We start from the raw sequence: 18,346 nt of genomic DNA, 5'->3' as shown, positions 1-18,346 counted from the left end.
CTATTTTCTGATTTAGAAGAGGCTCAGACCCTTCCTAGTGAGATATCAACAAGGGCCTAGGCTCAATAGCTTGGGTTAATTTAATGCTGAATCTGAGGAATCTAATGTTATAATCTAGATTAATAATCCAAAATACAAACAAAAAAACGAGAGTGTGGGGGAAAAAACATGAATAAATAAATAAATAAATTAGGCGGGTGTTCCTGGGTCAAGGGTCAAGGGTCACACCAGGGTGTAACAAGAAGACACCCGAAGAAGAAAGACGGGGTTGGATGTGGGCAGTGTGGACAGGAAAGGGGTTCCCGCATCCCTGGGGGGGTTTCTGGTGGAGGGGGGTGAAAGCTGTAAAAAAATACAAGATCAGTAGGTTTTCTACTTTTAACATTGGTTGGTACAGAAGAGGTTCAGAACTTCATAGATTTGTCAATGAGATCTGACTTATGCAATATCCTGTCTATTAATGCGAATGGTCTGCTAAATAAACAGAAATACGGAGCCCTTTTGAAATGGGCAATCGCCTTTAAACCCCATGTGGTCTTCCTGCAGGAGACGCACTTGAAATAGAACTCTCCAAAGTTGTTTCTTCCTAGGTATTTTTCCTATGGGTTTTTTTCCTCTGCTGGGGTCGCCCAGAGGGGTGTCGCTATTTATTTCTCAAGGAATTTACCTTGGGAGATTTTGCAAATGCAAAGAGACTCTATAGGTAGATGGCTTTGGGTTGCAGTGAAATTGTTGGGAAAGGTATTTAATTTTGTAAATTATTATGGCCCAATTTTTGATGATACCTCGGCCCTGACTGAAATTAGTGAAGCACTAAGGAGCACTGCTGGACAAATTATAGTAGGAGGTGATTTTAATTATATCCAGGATTTAAAGAAAGACACCTCTAAGAGGAACAATAAACAACTAAAACCAAGGACTAAAGGGGTATTAGAGGCTTTTATGGCAGAATATCAAGTGCGGGACTCCTGGCGCTTCCTAAACCCCAACCTAGAATCTTACACATGTTATTCTAATAGGTTTCATACAGCCTCTAGAATAGATTTCTTTCTATCCTCAAGATCGCTCCAAATTTCCAACGCATTGATAGGCTGTAACCCCTTTTCAGATCATGGGAGGATCGAGGTCGAACTAATACTTGAGGGTACGACAGGGGAGCGACCTAGGTGGCAGCTGGATCGCACCCTACTACAGAATACAACATGGGTTGAGGGTTTTAAAGATTGGTTGAAGGGATTTTTTTAGTAAATAAGGACACTGCAGAGCCTTTCGCAGTATGGGGGCATTCAAAGCAGCAGCCCGGGGACAGATTCTAGAATTCTCTTGCAACAAAGCTAACAACCGAAAAAGACAAATATCTGCCCTTCAGTGCGCAGCCGAGAAAGAGTATGCTCTGAAACTGAATCAAAAACCTAACAACTGGGAACAAGCCAAAGTATTGCTTAGGGACTTCTTCATCTTGGAAGAGATAAATAGCTCTAAAGCCTTCCAACAAAAACTATATGAAGATAGTCAACTCATGGGTAAGCTGCTGGCAAATTCGATAAGGAAAAAACAAGAGTCTTCCATCATTTAAAAAATCCAAGATCCAGCAGGCGGAATAGATACTCGAAGTGAGGGAATTGCGAAAATATTCCTTGATCATTACGAGAGAATATACTCTTCTGATATTCAAGTGGAGGAAATATTGATCGGGGTATATTTTGCCAATTTGAATATCCCCAAAATCTCCAATTTCAGATTTAATCAAATAGGCTGCGATATAAGTTATCTGGAAATTCAGAATAGTATAAAAGCCACAGCAGGAGCAAAGGCTTCAGGGATAAATGGATTCCCAATCGAATTTTATAAGGTTTTTTTGAAGGAATTGGAAGATCCCTTGAAACATTTATTTAATTATATTAGACTAGGTGGTAAGGTCCCCCCAGAGTTTAAAGAGTCCACAATTATTAGTTTTGTCAAGAAAGGTAAGAACGCGGAGGACGTAAATTCCTATAGACCAATTAGTCTATTAAACTCTGATTACAAGGTTTTTATGAAAATATGGGCTCAAAGATTCGTGCTGGCAGCTCAGGAGGTAATTCACCAAGATCAAACGGGGTTTATAGCCGGTCGCTATATGGCTGCCAACACAGAATATTTATTACAGGCATTAGATTATTTTAATACTAATTCAATTTCTGCATGCATCCTTATGATTGATGCAGAAAAAGCATTTGATTTAGTTAACTGGTCAGCGTTATTTTTTTCCTTGGGTTATTTTAGATTCCCCGCCCCTATTATTAATATGCTAAAAAATATTTATGAAGGGGCATCAGCCCAGGTGATAATAAATGCCAAGCAAGCAGGAAAGATTAAAATAAACCGGGGCACTAGGCAAGGTTGCCCTTTATCACCCCTGCTTTTCACCTTTTTTATCGAACCCCTGGTAACAAAAATAAGAAATAATGATGCAATATCTTCTCCTATTCTGGAATGTCGAAGTTAAAATTATTTGCCGACGACATTATCCTTTATATGGCTCCTGATAAAGAAAATATATTACATCTTATGAAAGAGCTTCACGAATACGTGAAGATAGGGGGCTACAAAATCAACGAAAAGAAAACGGAAGTTCTCATTTTAAATTCAAATTTAGACTTTCTTCTGTCAGATCTCCAGTTTCAAGCAGAAAAGAGGGACCCAATAAGATATTTAGGGATTTACGTGACCAGTGACTATCAAGAACTTTTTCAATTGAATTATATAAAAACAAAGAATAAAATCAGGAGCCTTTTAGAACAATGGGATATACTGCCCCTATCATTGATTGGCAGAGTGGCATTGATAAAGATGAACATATTACCTCTGCTTTTATTTTTGTTTAGCAATATCCCAATCAAAGTGAATATGGCCTTTTTTAATGAACTAGAATCAATGATGAGAAGATTTATTTGGAATAAAAAGGCCAATAGAGTCAAACTCCTGGTAATACAACTTCCTGTTAACCAAGGTGGGCTTGCTCTTCCCCATTTCCATACATATTATGAAGCAGCTTTTCTCGATATAATGGCAGGATTATTAAAGGCTAGACAGACAAGAGACAACTTTTTTTTTAATAGAATGCTTGAGGAATCAGGCTCTCAAATTTTCATCTTCTTAAAAACCGCAAAGCTTCCAAAGAGAACACGATATAAGACACTGGTGGGGTACTCGTCGAGATTACGGCTTCTATTTAAAAAACATGGTTCAGATGGATCTATTTATTTGAAACTTTCAGAATGTGCTAAAATGGGTCTTAGGATTTATTCAAGCCATCTAACAGAATGGGAATCGGCTGGATTCTGTGAAATAAGGCATCTTCTCACTCAAAATATGATAATTAGCTGGCAAATGGTTAGAGATAGAACGCATCTGAGGAGGCTCATGTTTTTTCAATATTTGCAATTGAGCTATTTTTATTAGAAAAGTAGTAGGAAGTCTTGACACAACACCCAATGCTTTGTTAACAGCGTTATATGGGGAGAAACATAAGGGTATTGGATTTTGGTACAAAAAGTTACCCCCTTCTGGTTCATCTAATATAATAATCAACCATCTTGAGAAAATAAGTCTCACATTACATTGTGTATTGTCAGATAAAGACTGGGAGACAATATGTTATTTAGGAAACAGAGCACTTCGTGCAGCTAATTATAAGAGAATATATTTTCTTTCTTGCTGGCTGGCATATTACACCCCGGAAGCTCTACAAAGAATGTTCCCTGAATGTGAGAATAAATGTTTTAGATGTAAAACCAGGGGACAGGGTGGTTGGTATCATATTTTTTTTCATGTCCAAAGTTAGAACCCTTCTGGAAGGAGATTTTCGCAGATTTGGAGTTGGCAACAGGGAAAATTCTTCTTCCAGAAGCAGAAATGGCACTTTTTGGTATTAGCAAAGACAGGAATGGGTTCAATGAATCAGAAGAAGTGTTTATTTTTGTTTCTACTGCCGTGGCACGGTCCCTGATTTTGCAAAATTGGAAATCTACGGTGAGTCCATGCCATGTTAAGTGGGTTAATAAAATGAGAAGAACATATCATTTTGAGAAAGCCTATGCAGGTAGAGTGGGTGCGATTACAAGATTTGAAAGGAATTGGAAATTTTTTAATAAGCTTGAACTATTAAAAGGAATGTGATTGTTTTATATTATAGTTAACTGTAGGATGGTATTACATTTACATCGAAGGAAATATAAGTATCCATCTACTGTGCTATATCAAATTGCCAAGCACTTTTATCATATAAAATTGTTTGTATGTTATTTTATTTACACTTCATGAAATGTATTATTATTTGTGTTACTATACACTGGCACTTTATTGCATTAGTCACTTTATATAGGCCAAATTTTGCACATAATAACAATAGCACTTCCAACCGTCGGTCGGTCTTTCAACTTCTTACATTAGCACTTTATCAATGGCATAACAATATTATGGTGCTATGATACATCGGCACTTTATTGCATTAGTCACTTTATTTAGGCCAAATTTTGCACATAATAATAATAGCACTTTCAAGCGTCGGTCTTTCTTCTTTTTGCATTAGCACTTTATGAACGGTATAATAATATTATTCCTGATGCTGCTTATTACCAGTTGTTTATATATCAGGTAATCTAATATGTTTTGGAATTATTATTTTAAGTACGGTAATGACAATGATATTTCTCTTATTATATTATTATTGTATTATATTGAGAGGTTTAAATTTTGAAGTACAATATTGGTTATTTTTTCCATTATCTCTGCAGCATTCTATTGTCTAGGGTTGTCTCTTGGATTTTGTAATTTGTTTGTGAATATATGTCTAATTATGAAGAAACTAATGTACCAATGTATTTTTGTTTACCTACTGCTTGTAATAAAAAAAAACACAAAAAAAAACCCATAGGTTTCGGCCACGTTATAGTTAGGAATTAGCATTTAAAAAACCTTAAAAATTCACTGAAAAAAACATAGGTTTCACACATGTTATAGTTAGCTGGACATTTCACTCATACAAAACCATTGAAATTACTCCGTTATAGTTAGTTCAGCTAACTATAATTTGCGTGCCCGCAATGCAATGCTGATGACGTCACATATTACATCACTCATGACATGGTCAGTGACATCACTCATGACATTACTCAAGACATCTCAAATGACATTACTGATGACATCATCCTTGTGAAAGAGTGGCAGACCTCCTCATACCCTAATATAACCTTTGATACACACATTCAAAAAAAGAAACAAACATTTTCAAAAAAATGGATATACAAATACCAGTTACAACAACCTATTCAATAATTCCAACATCTACATACACATCCACTCATTCACCAACAGTTCTATATAGTCACTCATACATGTACTCACTCATCATATGTACTCATACACCTATACATCCTGTTACACACCGATACTCATCCACAGAGTTACTCACACACATACCAACACATGCAAATAAACTATCACACATCCATTTACTTGCATATACAGCTATACACACACCACTACACTTACTTCTACAGAAACATTCACATACATTCACATACTCTCTTAAACAATCACTTATAGAAACCCATACTTATTTATACAGGAACTCTTCCAATCTCTCACTCTCACATATACTTACCTAAATACATCAATACTCACATATACTAGTTTAAAACATATGTAATTACTCATAAGGATACTATTGAGACAGTCATTCACTCACTAACACACCCATACACACACTTATCCACCCATACAGTGCTGCACACATGCTGTCTTAAAAACACATACAAACAGTGAGTCAGTCATTCATACATCTGTGCGCTAAGTAATACCCCTCCAAACCATTCAGACACTCATACTGATACTCAAAAAAACAACTAATAACCCATATAGACACTTGTATAGCTACTCACCAACCAATGCAGCCACTTATACACAAAGTGAGACACTAATACATATATTTAAATATTTAAACATTACTCGCTAATATATGTATTCACTAAGATACATTTAATAAGTCAGTTAACCAATCAATTTTACACAAAAAAAACATCCATTTAGACACTTATTTACCGATTTATTCTTCCATTGACCTTCAGATATACATATATAAAAAATATTTATTTTTCAGAAAGACACACACATGATGTCATCAGTGATGTCATCAGTAATGTCATTTGAGATGTCATCAGTGATGTCATGAGTGATGTCTCTGACCATGTCATGAGTAATGTAATATGTGAGGTCATCAGCAGTGCATTGCGGGGGCGCGAGTTATAGTTAGCTGAACTAACTATAACGTGGGAATTTCAATGGTTTTATGCGAGTAAAATTTCCAGCTAACTATAACTGGTGTGAAACCTATGGTTTTTTGAGTGAATTTAATAGGTTTTTTAAATGCTAATTCCTAACTATAACTGGTGTGAAACCTATGGTTTTTTCAGTGAATTTCATAGGTTTTTTAATAGCAAATCTCTATAGGTATGAAATGTAATATTTTTTATAATGAATTTTATATTGTATAATTATGTAATATTTTGTTTAATTTTTTTATTTATTTTTTTTGCCCCGGAGCGCTCCCGGGGCGCGTACCGATGCGCTCACTGGTAAGCGTAGTGCAACGGCGCGCCCCGGGGCGCGTACCGGTGAGCGTTCCGTTAGCGCTATTCCCGCGAACGAAAACAACATCGTGACGTATCGCGTAGCCGCGTGATTCGTCATATGACGCACAGCGTAAGAGCACGCGAGCGCATACAATTGCAAAACGTCCTGACGCGATTACGCAACGCGCCCCGGGGCGCGCCTCGGGTCGCGTAGCGTAAGCGTCGGGTCATGTGACCTGAAAATAACTCTTTTTATTGGTTCACAACACTTTTGGTTTCCAAATGATGAAAGCCCTGGTCATGTGACTTGTAAATAACACTTTTCATTGGTTCACAACACTTTTGGTTTCCAAATGATGAAAGCCCTGGTCATGTGACTTGAAAATAACACTTTTCATTGGTTCACAACACTTTTGGTTTCCAAATGATGAAAACCCTGGTCATGTGACTTAAAAATAACACTTTTCATTGGTCCAGAACAGTTTTATTTTCCAAATGATGAAAGCTCCCACCCCAGGACTTTGTCCTTTGACTGAGGAAGACCTGTTTGGAGATCTGTCTCTAATCTTTTCTACTTTAAAATGGCTACAGTAGCAGCAGCAGCTGGAGCATCTGCCCCACCACCACCACCACCACCATCAAAAAGACCACCAGATGATTACATTGGTGGTCAAGAAGAAGAGGAGGAGGATGATGAAGAGGAGGGACAGACAAGGCATTTCCTGCCTGAAGATAATCAGCCCTACAAACCAAAAGAGCACTTCGTATGGCAGTTCTACAAAATCCCAAGGGGTTTAAAAAAAGTCAACGCTGCGAAGGTGACTTGTCTCATTTGTGATGCTGAGCTGTCCAGGGGGAACCCTAACAAAAAATATTCCTTCGGGAATCATACCATGATTCGGCACATGATCTGTTGGCACCCAATCAACTATTCTGCTGCAGAGGTAAGGGACCTCTGCAGTAAGCTACCCCCATCAACATCTAGACCCTCAACATCAAAAGAACCAACTCCATCGGGTTCAGAGGCAACAGAGACAATACCTATCATACAATCAAAATTTAACGACTTTAAAATCATGTGCAAATATTGTGGAAAGTTACTTTGCTATGGTGAGCAAAGTATAAAACGTATCATCTGTGCTGGGATAACCATAAGTGCCCGAAAAAACCCTAATTTTTTCTGGGGTTTTTTTTTGCTCCAGTTGAGCCATTTATAATTCCCTGTTTTTTGTTTCTACCCATAAAAAATACAAAAAAAATATAAAACTGTTCAGAAAATCCAAAAATAGTAAAAAATGTTCAAAAAAACAATAAAAAAAATATAAAACAACAAAAAGAATAAAAAAAACAGTTCTTTTTAGAACTACCTTTAATTTATAAAAATAAACCTATATTTTTAAAGAATCTCTGTCAATCTTTTTTCTGCAGGGTACGCGTACCGGTACGTGCGCCGGGGCGCGCAACCAAAAAAAAATAAAAAAAGAAAGAAAGAAAGAGTGAGCATAAGGGAAGAACACAGAGAGAGTAATGTTAATAGAAAAAGAGCTAGAGGGAGCAACACAGAGGGATTGTTTATTACATAGTAAAAAACAGAGAAGGTGTAATAGGGTGTAAGTGAGAAAAGGAAAATGAATAAGGGAGCGAAAGAAGGGAAGAGAGAAAAAGAAGACTAAAGTAGAGGTACTGGTAGAATGTGAGTGGGTGTTGAAAGTAAAAAGAAGGTCAGTAAAGAATAGGGAATGAGGGGTAGTGACGGAACCGGAATAAATGAACAATGGTGAGGGAGGGTGAGAAAAGAGCAGTGAGTGTAAGTAAAGAGGGGTGAAAGAGGGTGGATAAAAGTGAATAAGGTTAAGACATGGGGAGTGACAGAGAGAAAAGAGAGAGAGAGAGTAAAGGAAGGAGTGACTGAAAGAGTCTGAGTGAAACAGGAAAGAAAGGTAAGGAAGGCAGTGTGGGTAACTTATAGGGAGTCAGTGGGTGTAGGTGGGGGTGTGGGTGTGTAAGGTGTGTGTGTGGGTGTGGATGTGTGGGGTGTTTGGGTGTGGGTGGAGGTGTGGGTGTGTGAGATATGTGTGGGGGGTGTGGGGGGTATGTTTGTGGAGTGTGTGTGTGTGTGTGGTATGTGTGGGTGTGTGTGTGTGAGGAGTGTGTGTGTGGTATGTGTGTGGGGTGTATGTCAGAGGTGTGTGTGTGTGTTGGGGGGGAGGTGTGTGCGTAGGAGTGAAGTAAATGATTAAGGGAAAGAGAATGAGTGAGGGAGCAAAGGAAGGGAACAGAGGGTAAGGGAAGTAAAGAATAGGGACTGAAAGAAGTTGAATGTAGGAGGGGAAATAGGGAATGGGGAGTAAACATGGAGAATATGAATAAGTGAGGAAAGCAGAGTAAAGAAACAGGAGTGAGGTAGGTTGAGAAAATAGTAGTGAGGTTAAAGCAAAGGGTGATGACAAACTACATTTTTTTAGTCACACTTACCATATAATAAATGTAACTTTAATAACCTTTTTTTACTACATTTTGTATCTGTGAAAGAGAGAAGAAAAAATAAGTTATAATTAGTAAAATATGTATTTTAATATAAAAGATACAAATGAAAAGGTTAAAAATCATAACAGTGTATTTAGAAATAAAGTAAGAGTGAAGGACACAGAAAGGGAAATAAAGTAAGGTAGAAGGACAAAAAGAGGGAAAAAAAATAGAAGGAGAGTAAATTACTAAGACTAAGGCATATAGATTCACTGACAGAAAGGAAGAGAAGAAGAGAAAAATTAACTGAAGGTAAGAAAGATACTAAAAGAATGTGAGTTAGCAAAACTAAATCAGAAAACAGGAGTAAGTAAAAAGATAATGACTGAGAGGGAAAGGAGTCTAATTAAGGATGCATTTAGAAGAATGAGGAATGGAAGATAACTGAGAGTAAGTGAAGGAGAGTCATAGAGTGAAGGGATGAAGGGAGAGAGGATAATATAGAAGGATTGAGGGAAAAGGAGTGAGGAAGTTAGTAGACAGAGAGACTAAGGGAAGGACTGAGTGAAGTGGAGTACAATGAGTGAGGAAAGAAAAATGAGTAAAGGAGCAAAAGAAGGAAGGAGAGGAGAAGAGGACTAAAGCAGTGGTACTGAGAGAAAGTGATTCGGTGATGAAAGTAAAGAGAAGGACACTGAAAGAAAGGAAATGAGGGGTAGTAATGGAACCGGACTAAAAGAAATGGGTTGAAGAACGATGAGAGAGGAGCAGTGAAGTTGTTGTAAGAGAAATGATAGAAGGTAGATAAACACAAGTAAACATAACACAAGGAGAGTGAGGGACTGAGGACATAGAGGTAGTGAACGGAAAATAGACAGAAGAGGTCAAAAGAAAGGAGCAAACAAAGATAAGCGAGGGAGAATGGGTGATATATAGTGATAGAGTGCAACAATACTGCTGAGTGAGTAAAGAGGAATTACTAAAAGAGCAAAGGAGGAAAAGACGGAAAAGGGAAGTAAAGCAGAGAGACTGAAAGCTGAATAGTTATGCAAGGGAGAGAGGGGATGCAGACCGTTGAAATGAGAATGAGGGGTTGTGAAAGAAGTGGAGTAAAGGAACGGAGGTGAAAGAGAGTGAGAGAACATTATAAGTGAGTAAAAAGAGCTGAAAGAGGGTGGAAAAAGGAAAGTGAGTGTGAGACAATGGGAATACAATTTAAATTACACAATACAAACTATAGAATAACTTGTACAACATGTTACATAGTTTATTTTTGCTGTTCTCAGAATATATTGAATTTCACTTAAAACAGTGAGTTCAAATTACTCATCATATGACAGCGGGGAAAAAAACACTATCTAAAAGATTGTGTTTTAAAAAAAACCCTTATACACTTAAAAATCACAAATGTACACTAATCTTTCATTCACTTACTTTTCCTTTAGGCCAAATAGTATATCATAAAGGTCCTTTTCGTTGGAAAATACTCTGCTGTTCACTAAAAAATCCATTTCATCGACTTTCTAGAAGAAAAGCTCCAAGAACAACTGAAATATTTTCATTATTTTCATATGCTCCTTTTTTTTCAGTCATAACTCTTTGCTCATTCCTTCACTTTTCCTTAAGGCCAAATAGTGTCAGATGTATGAGTATATTTTCAAATTACTTAAAAGGAACTCTGAAATTACCGTTTTCCCGACGTTCTGAAAGAAAGGCTCATACAACATTTTCACAATATTTAAATAATCATAATTCTATCTCTGACTCACTTATGTTCATCATTTTGTATGATACTGATATCACTTCCTATGAGATCCACTTACAGTACCTATATGACAACTCAATTTTTTATATTATCTTGATCACTTTTATTCAGAATATAATTTTAAACAGCAAACTAACCTTTATTAACTGCTCCCGTCTTCATAGGCCAATTACCTTTACTTAAATTTTGGTTCTAAAAACACTAGGTATGAATTTTTTAAGTCAAAAGGCAAACGTTGTTTGAAAGTCAAATGAGTGTCATTGCAGTGGGTCCAACCTTTACGACTTTTTAAATAGCATGTGTAATGCCCTGATGTTATTGAAGGACCGTCATTATAAATAATAGCTACAGTTGCAAAGGTTCTTCCTGAAATTGATAACTGAGAAGCCACAACATTTTTAATAGAAGTTGACAATTTACTTCCATCAGGTCTACATCGTTGGAACATTAAAATCACATATTTACCATAAGTTAGTAAAAATAATGTGGACAGCATTGCAGACTTACATTGGGTACACACCATATTGTGAGCAGCTGCTTTAACTAGATTATTAAAAGGCACTGATTTGCAGTCTGGTAAACTCAAATATATAAATCTTTCTGTGTCTATTCTAGTACTACTTGATAAACTACAGTTGTCGCAGTCATGCTGCCATTGATAAGAAAGGCTAAAAAGATTTTTTATATCTACACCTTCATCTTCCAAAACATCAAACATATACATTAAAAATTCCTGCCAATCCTGCTGAATAATCTGTGAAAATTGATTTTGACCAGAACATATGTCTAGAAGATTTCTAATTTCTGAAACACTTTCTATTTTTGCTCTATCACTGCTACATTTCTCAAATACAGAATTCAATAAACAGCAGAATGTTTGATCCCGATTTTCAACAATCTGTTTTTGTAAATTTTGAAGAAAAAAAACAACATTAACCACTACATTAGCATAGCAGTTGACACCAGAACTGTTTTCAAAGTGAAATCCAACAACATCTTCAACAGAATCCTTTTTCTAGCTGCTTACAATTACAGTTTCATCTACTTTTTGTCTTTTTGCTACTACCTCACTGCAATTATTCTCATTTCTTCTTTTCCGGCCTACCACACGTTTTTCAAACAGAGGATATTGAGGCAAATGTGGAGCATACTCTCTTCTTAACCTATTGTATTCTTTAACACAATCTAGATCAGCACAAATCTTTGTTTCATCACACTCAATGAAGTACAATCCAGATAAAGTTTTGACTCGTGATAATGCCACATATGCCATACCCTCTTTAAACACAGAACTTCCAATGTTCACCAAAGCACTATCTACACTTAAACCTTGAGATTTATGAATTGTCACTGCATATGCCAAACAAACAGGAAACTGTTTTCGGCGAACATATAAGTCTTTCACAAGCAAAAATCTAGCTGAACAACGACAAATTTGTTCTCTTTCGTCAATGCCATAAAATTTAATTTTTAAAGTTTCAATTCCATCTCTATTTTTGTAATTCACAAAACCACCAACATGACCCATTGCTCCATTTACCAGACCTATTTCAACATTTAAATTCCTTCTCAAAATGATACGACAATTTAAACACACATTCAGAGTCTTTTCAAAACCAGCAGTTTTAGATATAGTCTTCTCTAATGAATTTTGATTTCAAATTTTCAGACAAAATAATTGTTGCTCCCATATGCTCTATTTTATCTATAGCTTCCAGTTTCACTAGCTCTTCATTTTCTAACTTTAACATTTTGTTGTTGAACATGGAACATTCTTTCAGAGTTGGCATCAAACATATGGCAGATTTCTTCTCGTTAATTTTCTTAAAAATATTCTCTGGAAGAATGTTTTCATTTGGGTACAAATTTGAAATTAATCGTCTATGTAAAGCTTCTTTGCCATGCTGACTTACTTTTCCGATTCTTACATCTTGTAGAATATTTTTATAATCTTCATCCTTTGCCTGCAGCATATTTTGGAGTAGTTCTGCATATTTGAAATGTAACCATATATTAACGTTTCCAATGCTTCCTAGGCACTTCCTGGTATCTTCATGCGTGACCATTTTAAACACTGGTTGTCCTTTCACTGGAGTCAACTGCAGTAGATCTCCAAAAACAATAATGTGTTTCCCTCCAAATAACACATCATACTCTGTTCTAAGAATTTCTTGCATTCTCAAATGCACAAAAGCAAGCATTAGATTTGAGACCATGCTTACTTCATCAATGATAAGAAGTTTCATTTTCTTCAGGACTCTCGAAACTTCGAACCAAGCATCTCCAGATAGCTTGTGGTATTGCAATTTGTTATCATGCTCCACTGGCAGCATCAGTAAATGATGTAAAGTAATCCCTTTAATATTATGTGCTGCCAGCCCAGTTGGAGCGGTAACAACACAAGATAGCGGTGATTCAGTCCTTTTCTGCAGATAAGTTGCAATTGCTTTAATCAGAAAACTTTTTCCAGTTCCCGCTTCTCCACTCATGTACAGTTGGACAGGCTTAAATGATTTACATGAGCACTCTTTTTTATCATGACTGAATCCATGTTCAATCTGTTCTGTGACTTCGTCATATATCTGCTTCTGCTCAAGGTTTAGTTGTTTCACCAAATCTTCTAAGTTAACTACATCATCTTGAGCTTGTTCCATAGCTCTTTCCACCTCATCCATGGCCGTGGCAGCTTCATTTTGGATAATTGGTCCTCCTAGTGGATCCTGACTCAATGAAGTAGGACTCTGACTGTCTTGAGAACTGTCTCTAGCAATCTCTACATCAATTGTGGCTTCTTGCTCTATCTCTTCGTTCAGCATTTGCAGATAATTTGGAAAAACAGGACATTCTATGGTATCCTTGGTTGCATTAAAAGAATCTTCGTAACAGAGAAAATCTCCAAGTAGTTCCTCTTCTGTACGCCATGGCTTAAAGAGTTGCAAAAGAGCTAAATAGTAAAATTCCCTTTTCTCTGGATTTTCGCAACTCAATTTTCGATGATTAATAAAATGGCCTTTTCTCTGCTTCACTAGACATCCTTCACACCCAATGACAGCATATATTCCATTATTGATATCTTCACTGATGTTCCTCTTATAAATATATCTTTGCAGAACTTCATAGAGACAAGCGTTCTCAAGGTAAGGACTTCTATTTGGATAGTATGTATCCAACATGTTTGTCTTCAAAATATCTGTACTTTCTGGTTCTTTCTCCGCCAAATGCTCTATTTCTTGTACAGATTTCAAAACTCGGTTTCGAGTTGCAGCAAGACCTAGACTCACCCAAATGATGGTTCTAGATTTGGCATATAGACTTGCTGATGACAATCGATCAGAACATTCATATGCTCCAATTTCACGATGTGACAACATCTTCAGACTGTAACTGTATAATTTCTTGCTTAGACTCTTTTCATGTGAAATGTCCTCCCACATTTCCTTCAGTTCTGTCTTTTCTTTTTTTGTGATGTAAGACATCACATATCTAGCCACAGCAATAGAGTTGTCATCAACGAACTGAATATCCATGTTAGCATTCCACATGGACAAAATCACTGGGTTGTAGTTGTTGATGTACTTGGACTCTTCGTTTCTTTTTAAATTGTATGTATTTTTTGGTGATTTCCTCGTCACAGTATGTCGCAGAGAAGACATCAAACTGTTTACTCTTCCTTTAGAAATCACTGGTCGTGGAAACGCGAAACGACATTTTGTATAGAACTTGTCCTTGTTTCTGAATTTTCGACGACAGTACTTTCCACAACAATGGGATTGAAAGGGTAAAACTTGTTGCCTTAAACTGTTTTCTTCGGTACTTTTCGGAACAGCACATGTTGAATACTCTTCAATGAAGCTCATCACTGTCTCATCCGAATCTGTTCCAAATTTGGGTGCATATTTAATACACAACATATGTATATGAGGAGCACCTCTCGCTTGATACTTCTTTCTCCAAAAGAAATCCAAAACCTCTCCAAGGGGAGGATTTTTTTTGTTGGTAATAAAAGACATCATAGCTTCAAATCTATGATTGAAATATCTGCATACATTCACTGGATCGAAAGAACACAGTTCTCCAGCAGTTTTGAATTCTATATTTTGTATATTTGCATTTGACTCTCATAGAAATTGAAGTAAGTCGTCCCATGCATACTCAGCACAGCTAAGAGTGAGGAACCATGTAGGAATTCCTAAGTTTCTTAGCATACATTTCAATTCCCCATGACGACGGTACCAATACTCATTTGTACCACGCTGACATGCCATGAGATTGATTAGATGAGATTCCAAAATATTATCTTGCAGATTGACTTTCTCCATAAAGTCCGTGGCCGAAACATTTTGCAGATGTGCTCCACTTTTCAGTATATTGTTTACTGCATAAGAAAGCCCAGACAAGTCACTTTCATACAGTAGATGAAACAAATATGGAATGCATTGACGAAACCTTGGATCTTCAGCATATAATCTTAAAGTTCGATATTCAGATGCAGGAATTTGAAGGGGTCGATCGTCATATCGTCCACCTCGACCTGTTGGAAATAAATGTGGAAAACAACGAGTTTCCAAACTTTCTTCCCATACACTAATGGGACTTCCTTTTGCTTCTTTCATTTGAAACAACTCAATTGCATTCCCCATCACTTCTTTGGAATGCAAAGGATGAACAGTATAATGTTCATATATTTCTTATCTTCTAGACACATCAACTTTTTCAATTTGGCCAGCTGAATAATCACTGTCTTCATCTGCAGCTGTTTCCTCTGCTCCAACACATACATGTTTGTAGTACTCATTGTTTTTAACCAAATACAACGTTGCCTTTTTGACTTTCCTAACATCCACTAAATCTTGCCAGATTTTCTTACTCTTTGTCGGAACCCCATTAACTAGAATAACCAGAGGTTTCTCTTCCACTTTCTCTACACCAATTGTTTCAATATTTTTCTTGAAATCTAGAGGCAAATAAACAACTCTTCCCTTTAATCCTCTCTGTAAATCTGAAGGAGGCAATTTCCCTATCTTAGGCTCCATACGAACAATTGCCTGAAAAGGATGGACACATTGAATCAAAATAGACTCATATGTATTTAATTCCATCAATTCAGGAGGAATGTCTACCAACTCCAGATTATTATGACCAGCTCTAGCAGGCATTCTGTTTTGATTTAATTTATCATAACAATATTTACAAATACGCTGATCAGAACTCAAATCAAAAGAATTCTCCACCCACAAATAAGTGGCAAAATCCTTCCACTCATAATTATTTATCTTTTCACTTTTTACGTATAAATCAACTAATCTAGTTTGATGCTTATAATGAGTTCATCGACAACACACACAAGTAAAATTCGGCCTTTCTCTTGATTTCACCTTAAACTCGGTAATTTCCTGGTAAAACTTTTCTGTACTTGAAATCTGTACATTGTCTTCCACATTACCTTGAATTTCTGTGTCAATTTCTACACTGTCCTCGTTATCACCAAAATAACAAATCTCAATTTCTTCACAAATCTTCTTCACATCTAATTCAGTTCCATGCAAAAGAGCACTGTTTTATTGTTTAAGCTTAAGTGCTGGACTTTTTGCATAATACAACCTTCTCACTAATTTCCTCATTTTGTTATGATGCACTGCTAACATCCTAAAATGATGAAAAACACTCTGACATACTTTTCTAGAAAAACAAGCCAGTGAATGCCCTTGCAAACCTGTGTTTTCTCTCAAGTCAAGTCAAGTCAAAAAGCTTTATTTCGATAAAATGTCATTATCATAAAAGCAAGTTAAAAAGAATTGGTAGTTAATAATAAAATTAGTAACACATATCCAGTTAATAACAAGGAGTATAACATTTACTAGAATAAATATTGTTTAAGAAGAAATTAAACAGAGTATTTAAGCTTTCTGGCTCGAATAGCCCAAGCCCAAAATAAAATTTTTGCTAGGGCACAGGCATAGGGTACATAACTGTCCGAAACAAGTATCCTGATTGCCACATCATGGCTCCTAGTTCCCAGTTGCCGGCACAAGTTCTTCAGCCACGCCCTACTTGGATTGGCATATTCTTTGCAGACAAATAGGAAGTGGGCTAATGTCTCTGGATGGGCTGAACATGATGGACACAAGTCAGTTTTGTCTGTGCAGGATTTCCATGTTTTGGTGAAAGTGTTCAATGGGAGAGTGCCCGTTCTGAATTTAAAATACAAGGACCGGGCAAACGGTTTCCCGATTATGTCTAGATAGGGTTCTCGCCTGGGACAGTCTTTAAACATCAAAAAGTCCTCTGTAAGCCTGCCAATGGATGAACTAGAATGCCTTTGGGAGCAAATCCAATCCCGATAAAGATTTTTAAGTACTTGTTTTGGAGGAGAGGTTCTGCTTGACCAGGAATCCAATAGGCCCAAGTTCAACAATAAGGTTTTCATATCAGTTAGCCATTTGACTCTGGCCCAGTGTGGTGACTCCATTATTTCTTCCAGACTTCTGGCGTAGGCACTGAGTTCCTCTACCCGCCAAATACGGGCCCATAATAGGAGAGGACGAAATTTCGCAATTTCGCCAATCTGGGTACAGCCAAGGTCCATAAATAAGGGCAGAAGTGGGGTACTTTGAGGAAGGGACATTATTTGTCTACAGAATTTATTCTCAGATTTTTGTAGAGCTTGAGAAGATGCGAAGCCCCAAAGTTCAGCTCCATAAAGTGCAGAGCTGACACCCTTGGCAGCGTAGATCTCTAGGACTGTTCCTATTGGTTTGAGCGAACTGGAACGTTGCTCCCTTAATAGGGCACCTGTGATCCTTTTGTGATTCAGCAGCATCTTATCTAGATGGGGAGACCAATCCATTTTGTCTGAAATGCGTATCCCTAAATAATCAAATTCTTTTACCCTTTCCAGGGGCTCAGTGTTTAAGATAGGGGGACGCACTTTCTGTTTAGGGGGATTAAGGACGAGGTATTTTGTTTTATTGGTGTTTATAACCAAGCCTCGGTCAGTACAAAAGGATTGGAAATTGTCCAAGAGTTTCTGTAGTCCCATTGGGGTTTTGGAGATTAGGAGCGTGTCGTCCGCGAAGAGGAGGGTCGGTATACGTACCCCCCCCAGGGATGGTTCGTCAGATGGAGATTTAAGTAGGTGCTCCACCACCCCATTAATGTACAAAGAGAAAAGGGTGGGAGCCAGAACACATCCCTGGCGGACCCCTCTCTCGACCGGAATACAGCCCGTTTTCTCCCCTCCAGAGCCCCACCTGATTTGGGCAAAGCTGTCCTGATGGAGCCTGACTAGTAGGGATAGTAGGTACTGTGGGAGCCCCATATTGGCCAGAACCTTCCATAGCAAGTCCCTAGGGACAAGGTCAAAGGCAGTCTTTAAATCGATGAATGCGAGATAAAGACTGCCCTTGCCTATCACTACCACCTTCCAGTAGATCATCATAAGCCTAAAGGCCTGCTCTATCGTTCCAGTGCCTACTCTGAAACCGGCCTGAAAATTGGTAAG

The sequence above is a fragment of the Lissotriton helveticus genome, chromosome 2_1 (assembly GCF_964261635.1).
Source record: "Lissotriton helveticus chromosome 2_1, aLisHel1.1, whole genome shotgun sequence".
NCBI classification, from domain to species: domain Eukaryota; kingdom Metazoa; phylum Chordata; class Amphibia; order Caudata; family Salamandridae; genus Lissotriton; species Lissotriton helveticus.
The sequence above is the reverse complement of the archived record's forward strand: the minus strand, read 5'-3'. Positions refer to the sequence as shown.